The sequence below is a fragment of the Tasmannia lanceolata genome, unplaced genomic scaffold, assembly GCF_043159265.1.
Source record: "Tasmannia lanceolata isolate RefF3 unplaced genomic scaffold, GAP_Taslan_0.1 ptg000293l, whole genome shotgun sequence".
Classification (NCBI taxonomy): Eukaryota; Viridiplantae; Streptophyta; class Magnoliopsida; order Canellales; family Winteraceae; genus Tasmannia; species Tasmannia lanceolata.
Genome location: NW_027518968.1, coordinates 13,062 through 22,500, shown reverse-complemented (window position 1 = coordinate 22,500; position 9,439 = coordinate 13,062). Strand labels below are relative to the sequence as shown.

Genomic DNA, 9,439 nt, shown 5'->3' with positions numbered 1-9,439 from the left:
AAGAGTCAAAGAAAAGGCGATGATTAAAATCAAGATTTCTACGGTACCCTAACCTTATGTCAAATCAAAAAAAAATCAAATAGAGGCAAAAGACGCTAGAGTAATGTTGTATCAGACTACTTGTCGCCTTGTAGTTGGATCTCCAAGTTTTTGGAATGTTCCAAATTCCACTTGAGCATCCAAATCAGGGTCAATACCAGCAAAAACATCTCTGAACAAGGTTCTAGCCCCATGCCAAATGTGTCCGAAAAAGAAGAGCAAAGCAAACGTAGCATGTCCAAAAGTAAACCAACCCCTTGGACTGCTACGAAAAACACCATCGGATTTCAAAGTAGCACGATCTAATTCAAAAATTTCACCCAATTGGGCACGTCTAGCATATTTTTTCACAGTAGCAGGATCGCCATAACTGACCCCATTGAGTTCGCCACCATAGAACTCAACAGTTACACCTACTTGTTCGACACTATACTTCGATTCTGCCCTTCTAAAAGGAACATCCGCTCTCACAATTCCGTCTCCGTCTACCAAAACCACCGGAAATGTTTCAAAAAAAGTAGGCATACGACGTACAAAAAGCTCATGCCCCTCTTTATCTCTAAAGATGGGGTGTCCTAACCATCCAACAGCTATTCCATCCCCATTGTCCATTGAGCCTGCTCTGAATAATCCCCCCTTCGCCGGATTATTACCGATGTAATCATAAAAAGCTAATTTTTCGGGAATTTTAGACCAAGCTTCCGATAAACTCAGATTTTCGGCTAGCCCGGCTCCAACTCTTCGATATATTTCTTGCTGGAAGTATCCCTGATCCCACTGATAACGAGTGGGACCAAATAATTCTATGGGAGTAGTTGCTGAACCATACCACATAGTTCCAGCAACGACGAAAGCTGCAAAAAAGACAGCAGCGATACTACTAGAAAGTACAGTTTCAATATTGCCCATACGTAATCCTTTGTATAAACGTTGGGGCGGGCGGACACTAAGATGGAATAGTCCCGCCAATATCCCCAATGTCCCCGCTGCAATATGATGAGAGGCTATTCCTCCCGGAACAAAAGGATCAAAACCTTCTGCGCCCCACGCTGGATTTACAGATTGTACTTTTCCGGTTAGACCATAAGGATCGGACACCCATATTCCAGGACCATACAAGCCTGTTACATGAAATGCGCCAAACCCAAAGCAAGCCACCCCTGAGAGAAATAAATGAATTCCAAAGATCTTGGGCAAATCCAAAGAGGGTTTTCCCGTACGTTCATCACAGAATATTTCTAGGTCCCAATACACCCAATGCCAGATGGCTGCTAAGAAGCACAAGCCAGAAAACACAATATGTGCCCCAGCCACACCTTCGTAACTCCAAATACCCGGATTCGTTATAGTTCCTCCTGTGATACTCCAACCACCCCATGAATTGGTTATCCCTAAACGAGTCATGAAGGGTATAACGAACATACCTTGTCTCCACATTGGATCAAGGACGGGATCAGAGGGATCAAAAACGGCTAATTCGTATAGAGCCATCGAACCGGCCCAACCAGAAACTAGAGCTGTATGCATTATATGGACAGAAAGTAACCGACCGGGATCATTCAATACGACGGTATGAACACGATACCAAGGCAAACCCATGGAAATACCCCTTATTTTATCAAAGAAAAAATAGACACTATGTAACTTTATCACATTGGAAAAGACTGATTGATGCTATGGACCTCGCCTTTTCAGTGGATTATCTCAAAGCAAGAGTTAATATTTATTCCGTTCCATTGGTAATAATTTAACAATTCTGTTCGTAGGAACAAAGAGAAGCAGATCTATTCTATACTCGATAAGTACCAATACGCAATGGGGGGATTGATCCTATTTTTGTGAGCGAATGCATAGATACTTGTTCATCCTTCGAACGATCCATTTGTACGAATTTTCCTTTATTCAACCCGTCTTCTCCATGAACCTTCCAATCTATGGATAAAATACGATAAACGACAATATTATGAAGACAATAAACCCATTGTTACGTTTCCACATCAAAGTGAAATAGAGTACTTAATTTTTCTTTCATTTTATGCCTATTGGTGTTCCAAAAGTACCTTTTCGGAGTCCTGGAGAGGAAGATGCAGTTTGGGTTGACGTATAGTGCGACTTGTCAGACATATTGGGTCATATGGGATTTCCCCGTTCTCTCCCCCGATCGAGATATCCTCTGTTTCACCCAAGAAAGATTGATTAAACCATCAATAATTCAATTCGGAGCGTGAAGTGCAATGCAATTAGATCAATTTATTTGTTGGTTGGGGATCAATATTCTCAATTAGAAGAATTTATGGTTGGCTTGGACCAATAAAATGAAGTATCCAGGCTCCGTTCAAAAAATACCAAATTGGTAATCTATGTATGATTACTACTCGTATCATAAATGATCCCTATTTATACCTCTAAAACTACCAATTAATGGAATAATATGATTAGTCGAATATTTGGCGGAAGGCATGAACATGAAAACGAATTGAAAAAAAAAAAGAAGTCGGAACAAAAAGAAGCGGTACTGTGATCATTTGTCCTATATGTGCAAATAGAATTCGGGCAGATCTTTACCCGGAGTAGAGCATAAACCTAAAAGAATTGAAGAGGCCCATTTAGGAACAAGAAAATTACATCGTGATTTGGATCTCGATGAAAGAATACATCAATGAGGGGTTAGTTCGATAAGTTCAATGAATTCTTTTTTTTTTTTCGCAATTTTGATTTTTTGAACCGTATGCATCCAAAGGTGCGTGTGCGGTTCCTAAGGGATACAATTTTGTCCTAATCAACCGACTTCATCGAGAAAGATTACTTTTTTTAGGACAAGAGGTTGATAGCGAGATCTCGAATCAACTTGTTGGTCTCATGGTATATCTCAGTATAGAGGATGATACCAGGGATCTGTATTTGTTTATAAACTCTCCCGGCGGATGGGTAATACCAGGAATAGCTATTTATGATACTATGCAATTTGTGCCACCAGACATACATACAATATGCATGGGATTAGCCGCTTCAATGGGATCTTTTCTCCTAGTCGGAGGAGAAATTACCAAACGTCTAGCATTCCCTCACGCTTGGCGCCAATGAGTTTTTTTTTATTTGAGAAAAAAAAAAGAAGACTATGCCTTCGCCATATGGAATATGAATAATAAGTAATAATAGCATGGCACTTCGAGTTCGATATGAGCAAACTATTATTTTTTTTTCATAACATAACATGAGATTATATATCGAGATAGTAGTATGAAACAAAGGTTATTTACGATTTGATCTTATGTATCGGGGGTCCATTTCAGCGTCACAAACCTTTTTTTTGCTTTCACACCAGAAGCCTCTTTCCGATATTTATGTTATGAAAGAGTACGAAAATGAAAAAAAAAAAAGATCATTTTTTCCTTATTTGATCGGATCATAAAGAAACTTTGGGATTGCTGAATCACAGACGAGATAAATATATAAAGCAACGGAACCATCATAGTATTTTTTGACTCCTCCGAAAGGAAAGATGGTAAATGGATCATTCAACGATCTGGGTCTGATGGATTCTATTTGTCTCTTTCTTCGATGGAAGGGAAAAGGAAATTCCATTGCGGAGCCGTATGCAATGCATAAAAGATGCCTGTACGGTTGTTCAATTCTAATTCTATCTTTTTATTCTTGTTATTCTTTATCCCTTCCCTTCGACCGATCGTGCGAGATAGAGGAACCGTTCATTATGTTATATCATCAGGGTTATGATCCACCAACCTGCTAGTTCTTTTTATGAGGCACCCACAGGAGAATTTATCCTGGAAGCGGAAGAACTACTGAAACTCCGCGAAACCCTCACAAGGGTTTATGTACAAAGAACCGGCAAGCCTTTATGGGTTATATCCGAAGACATGGAAAGGGATGTTTTTATGTCAGCAACAGAAGCCCAAGCCCATGGCATTGTTGATGTTGTCGCGGTCGAAAATACCGGGGATTTCACATAAATTCTTGATTCCATTTCGAACCATAATTCGAATGAGCCGTGATTTGATATTTTATCTTCTTAACCTGGTAAAATATTATATGAAATGGAAGTAATTCATAATCATCCGGTTAGGATCGATCTAAACCAGCCCATTCTGTATACGATTCAGCATGCCAACTATTAAACAACTTATTAGAAACACAAGACAGCCAATCAAAAATGTCACGAAATCCCCTGCCCTTCGAGGATGTCCTCAGCGTCGAGGAACATGTACTAGGGTGTATGTGCGACTCGTTCAGATCATGATCTGGAACAAATGAGACGATTTTTCCAGTATCAATGACCAGTACCAATGAGTAGGATAGAATGGAAGAACTCCATTCCATTCACTATCTCAAAATAAAGATCTATCATATACCTCTATTGTGTATGGAATTTATGGTTTCCATTGGTGCAAATCCAATCACCTCGATTTGAGATGAAAATCAATTCCCCATTGGTAGCAAATGGTTATCCATTAAGCGGGGAAAATAGTATTTTAAAAGCAGAAAGATTATGCTTCTACTCTTGCAAGAACGGACTAACAGGGTTAGCTACCTAGCCAACCTTCATAATTAAATGCCGTCACTGTATGGATGGATCTCATTGTGAAAAGACCTATATACTGGATAATTTTATGGGTAGAGCCAAAGAGTGTGAACTGTACAAGTTACTAATAACATTGATTAAATGGGGGAAGGAGCTCCGGTGTATAGAGAGGACCTCACCGTTTAAGAAGTAATCATAGAAACGATGGAAGCCACTATTTATTTATTTCTCCATTTTTCTCTATTTATTACTACCTATTTACTAGATATTTTATATCTAATATCGGTACAATTTCTTATTCCGAGGTGAAATGCCTGGAAGAAATCAAAAATCGTGGTTGGGAAGGTCATAGTAGCAAAAGCCATTGGAATTTTTATTTTATACATCGGAAGAATCCGTTTTGTTACTAATAAACTAGGGGAGGGGAAAAGAATGACTGAAAGAAAAGAAATCAATTAGTTATTCATCAAGGTTTCATTTGATTCAATGACCAGAGTTAGGCGGGGATATATAGCTCGGAGACGTCGAACAAAAATTCGTTTATTTGCATCAACCTTTCGAGGGGCTCATTCAAGACTTACTCGAACTACTACTCAACAGAAAATGAGAGCTTTGGTTTCCAGTCATCGGGATAGATGCAGGCAAAAGAGAGATTTTCGTCGTTTGTGGATCACTCGGATAAATGCAGTAACTCGTGAAAATGGGGTATCCTATAGTTATAGTCGATTAATGCACGATCTGTACAAGAGGCAGTTGCTTCTTAATCGTAAAATACTTGCACAAATAGCTATATCAAATAGGAATTGCATTTACATGATTTCAAATGAGATTATCAAATAAGGCGACTGGAACGAATTCACCGAAATGATTTAAACGGAGTTCCCCGGAGAATGAACTCCGGGAAGGTAGAGTAGAAATGAATATGATAAATATTAGAAATGAACGAACACTTTTCAATAAAAAAAAATATTTTTTCTTCCCCATTCATTCTTTTTTTTTTTTTCTTACGACGCGACAATCAAGTATCTCGGCTTTTTCGAACAAAACCTCAATTCTGAGTTTGAATTCCAATTAGAGTTTTGATTCAATTGAGAAGTAGGCCTATTTATTTCTGGTTTTAGGACCAGCAGTTCTAGGGGTCGACTCGGTTCTTTCAAATTGTTTCTCATTATTAAGAAAAGGTAACGAAGATAAAATACGAGCTTGTTTTATAGCAATAGTAATTAATCGTTGTTGTTTCAAGGTCAATCTATTCACTCGTCTAGATAATATTTTTCCTTGTTCACTAATAAATCGACTAATTAAACTCATATTTCTATAATCAATTCGATCCCCCGATCCAATTGGGGGCAAACGCCTACGAAAAGATCGCTTGGATTTACGAAAGGGTCGCTTGGATTTATCCATGATTTATTCCTTATCTCTAAAATCTTATTTCTTCATTCATTTCGGTTTCGGATCCGACCGAAATAGTAATAGTACTTGATTTGTTTATATTTTATATATCTATCTATATGTAATTTTGTCCTGTTCCTTGGAAGGGTGGAACAGACATTCTATTCTGTTCGATCTATTTCTTTATCTCCCCATGAATCGTATGCTTGTAACAATAAGGACAGAATTTTCTCAAGTCCAATCGACTAGGCGTATTGTGTCGATTCTTTTGAGTAATATATCTGGAAATGCCCCGCGATTCCTTATTTAAATCATTTCGGACACAACTGGTACATTCCAAAATAACTCTTATTCTGACATCTTTACCCTTGGCCATGAACCTCCTTTGGATTTTGGATTCCCTCCACTCTTCTATTTTCGATCTGAATCGAAGAATACGAAAAGAAGGAAAAATAAATAGAAGTTGCTAACTGATAACTCGAAATCCAATTATGAAAGATTTCGCTGCAATCAATAGAGTAATAATAAGTAATACAATTATTTCTAACTATCCATTATTTCTAATCCCAGTCAGTATTTCATTTACTATCTTGTATGCTCTTGAACAGCCTGTCCTAGACCCACATTTCTATTTCTGTTCTCCCTCTATTAATTCTATGCTGAGCCCGAGTTTCGCTGAGGTTTAATCCACTTTTCTTTCTCTTTCCTTCCTAAACAACTTAAAAAAAAAATTCAAAAGGGTGGATTAGTCACAGAGAATTTGTTGTATCTCTAATCTTCTTCACCCCTTCCCATGTCAATAACTAGAATGAAAAAAAGGGGAATGTCAACGCATCTGGGAATAAACGATTGATCTCTATCAATAGACCTGCTAAAGACCCGAACCATAGCGTAGTTAGCACAGGTGCCACGGAGAGATATGTTTTTATATCTCGCATTGAAAATCCTCCTTCTTTATTGGAATACATATATGATCAGATGTATCTGTAGCTAAAGATCACTTGTATTTGTACACGAAATCCCTAATCCCGAACTAAAATGAAAATGAATATGTACAATAATCCGGTGGATTAGATCTACTTGTCCCTAAAACAGAAAAAGATGACCCTTTCTTACTGAGCATTACCGATAAATATTCATTTTTTTATACGTTAGGTTTCATATGTATATAATTCTTTGATTATATGAAATCAAAAAGAAGAAATGGCAAGAGAAATTGTCTCTAGATATTAGGAAATAACGATGTGGAAAACAAGACAAGGATTCCCTACAATGAAACTGTACAACAATTGAAAGGGATGTAGCGCAGCTTGGTAGCGCGTTTGTTTTGGGTACAAAATGTCACGGGTTCAAATCCTGTCATCCCTACCTATTACTTCTCCTATGGGCAGTAACGAGGGATCAGTTGAGATCGATTCAAATTGGACTGGACTGGACATAATTTTGCATTTTATGATACTACATGCATGCAAGGTGTATTGGGGGTACAAAAAGAATCCCTTTCTTTACAGTTGTATCTCCTGTCATAAGAAAGCGCTCTTAGTTCAGTTCGGTAGAACGTGGGTCTCCAAAACCCGATGTCGTAGGTTCAAATCCTACAGAGCGTGATTCTGTTTTTGTAATGTTGAATCACAATAAAATAACTTTACTAACTTGAACTGCAACCTGAATTTGACCTCCTGCAGCTTAAGAAGGAGGTCAATCAAAAAAGAGATGTTACTCAATCAAAGGTCCAACTGATCTCCGCGTCTGTATTGTAAATATGCAGTTACGAATAATCCGGCCAAAGTAATAGGAATTAGACCTAAGACGATTCCAAATAGAAAAACTTCAATCATTTCAATTTGTTGGAAAGGGTAAAAATAGAGGTAATATCTATCCCTAAATATTACTCCGAATCACCCATGAATCTCAATGATCAAGAATTGGTAATTAACGCGGGAAGGAACTATCGAATACCTGAAATCTCACAGAACTATTTATTTTGATGAATTATTCATTCAATTAATTTCAAATAAGTCGTATCTTGCTCAGACCAATCAATAGAGCTGGGGTTATAGTTGAAGCAGCTAGTAGAAAACCGAAATAACTAGTTATAGTGGGCATGAAGGAGGCTAAATGAGATACGTTCTTTTTTTTTTACATATGTTTATAAAGCACTTACCTAAGTTTCAATTTTTGCGAGATGTGATGATCAGAAAAAATACCAATTGACAGAATCAGTTCCAATTGAAAGTTCTTGATTCATCAGTCATTATAGACGGCACTGACAAAGATAGAGTAGCAGAGGTAGAAAAAAAAAAAAAGATTGATTTATCATCTGTGACATCTACCAATGTCGGGATTTCAAATCAACAGATTCATTGAGCAACTCGTGAGTAAAGTAATAGTCAGAAGAACTGTGTCGTGTAACTTCATTCAAAAATGAAATTATCTTTGAATAACTATAGAATAAAAGAATTGGATTTCAAAAGAATTTCCATTTTGACCATTTATTTCTTTTCTTTTTCAATTTATCAATTCCTATTATCCTTTTAGGTTCCACAGTCTGTCTTTCCATATCATGGAGTTCCATCCTTGTAGCTAGGTCAAGAAGGAACCTTTGGATCTAATCCAGTAATGGTTGCATCACGAATATTGATTGTTCAAACTATTTATTGTTTCTTCTCTTTCTTTCATCGAATACTATCTACTACTGTAGAACCAACCAATTACTTGAAATGAAAGGATTAGAAAAAAAGAAAAATATCTTTTCTACAACCATGAGAGGGGATTTCTATATTTTGCATCTAATTGAATTGTGTGGAATATGATAATCTCGTTCATTAATTATTAGAACTAGAACCCGTTGACTCAAACTTTACTAAGAACTTCAGTTTCTAGTCCAAAGCCAATACTTGAAACCCTATACTACAGAAATTTGATCAATTTTTGATTGAATGACACGCGGTTCCGCATAGACAAGTAACAAGAAAGGAAAAGGGGAATTATGTACCATTTCTTTTCGATACTGATTGAAACTGCGTTGCTGTGTCAGAGGAAGGATAGCTATACTGATTCGGTATACTCTAAATACACCTTCGGTACAATATTGACGATCTCACAAAGATGAAATATCAGTAGTTTTCCATTTACTGATCCCATCTTTCAAGGAATCGATCCCCCTTTGACTGTACAAGAATATGTGGAGCTCAGCATGTCTGGAAGCACGGGAGAACGTTCTTTTGCTGATATTATCACCAGTATTCGATACTGGGTTATTCATAGTATTACTATACCTTCCCTATTCATTGCGGGTTGGTTATTCGTCAGCACGGGTTTAGCTTATGATGTGTTTGGAAGCCCTCGGCCAAACGAGTATTTCACAGAGAGCCGACAGGGGATTCCATTAATAACTGGCCGTTTTGACCCTTTGGAACAACTCGATGAATTTAGTAGATCCTTTTAGGAGGCCTCAATGACCAT

The 9,439-nt window shown here is 37.5% G+C and overlaps 2 non-coding genes across 2 annotated transcripts; both read left to right on the top strand.

The window, feature by feature from the left end:
* The first annotated feature begins 7,268 nt into the window (after window positions 1–7,268).
* Window positions 7,269–7,342, top strand: TRNAP-UGG (transfer RNA proline (anticodon UGG)). The gene has a single exon. It is a non-coding gene; the product is annotated as a tRNA-Pro (tRNA).
* Window positions 7,343–7,507: 165 nt separating this feature from the next.
* On the top strand, window positions 7,508–7,581 carry TRNAW-CCA (transfer RNA tryptophan (anticodon CCA)). The gene has a single exon. It is a non-coding gene; the product is annotated as a tRNA-Trp (tRNA).
* Window positions 7,582–9,439: the final 1,858 nt, after the last annotated feature.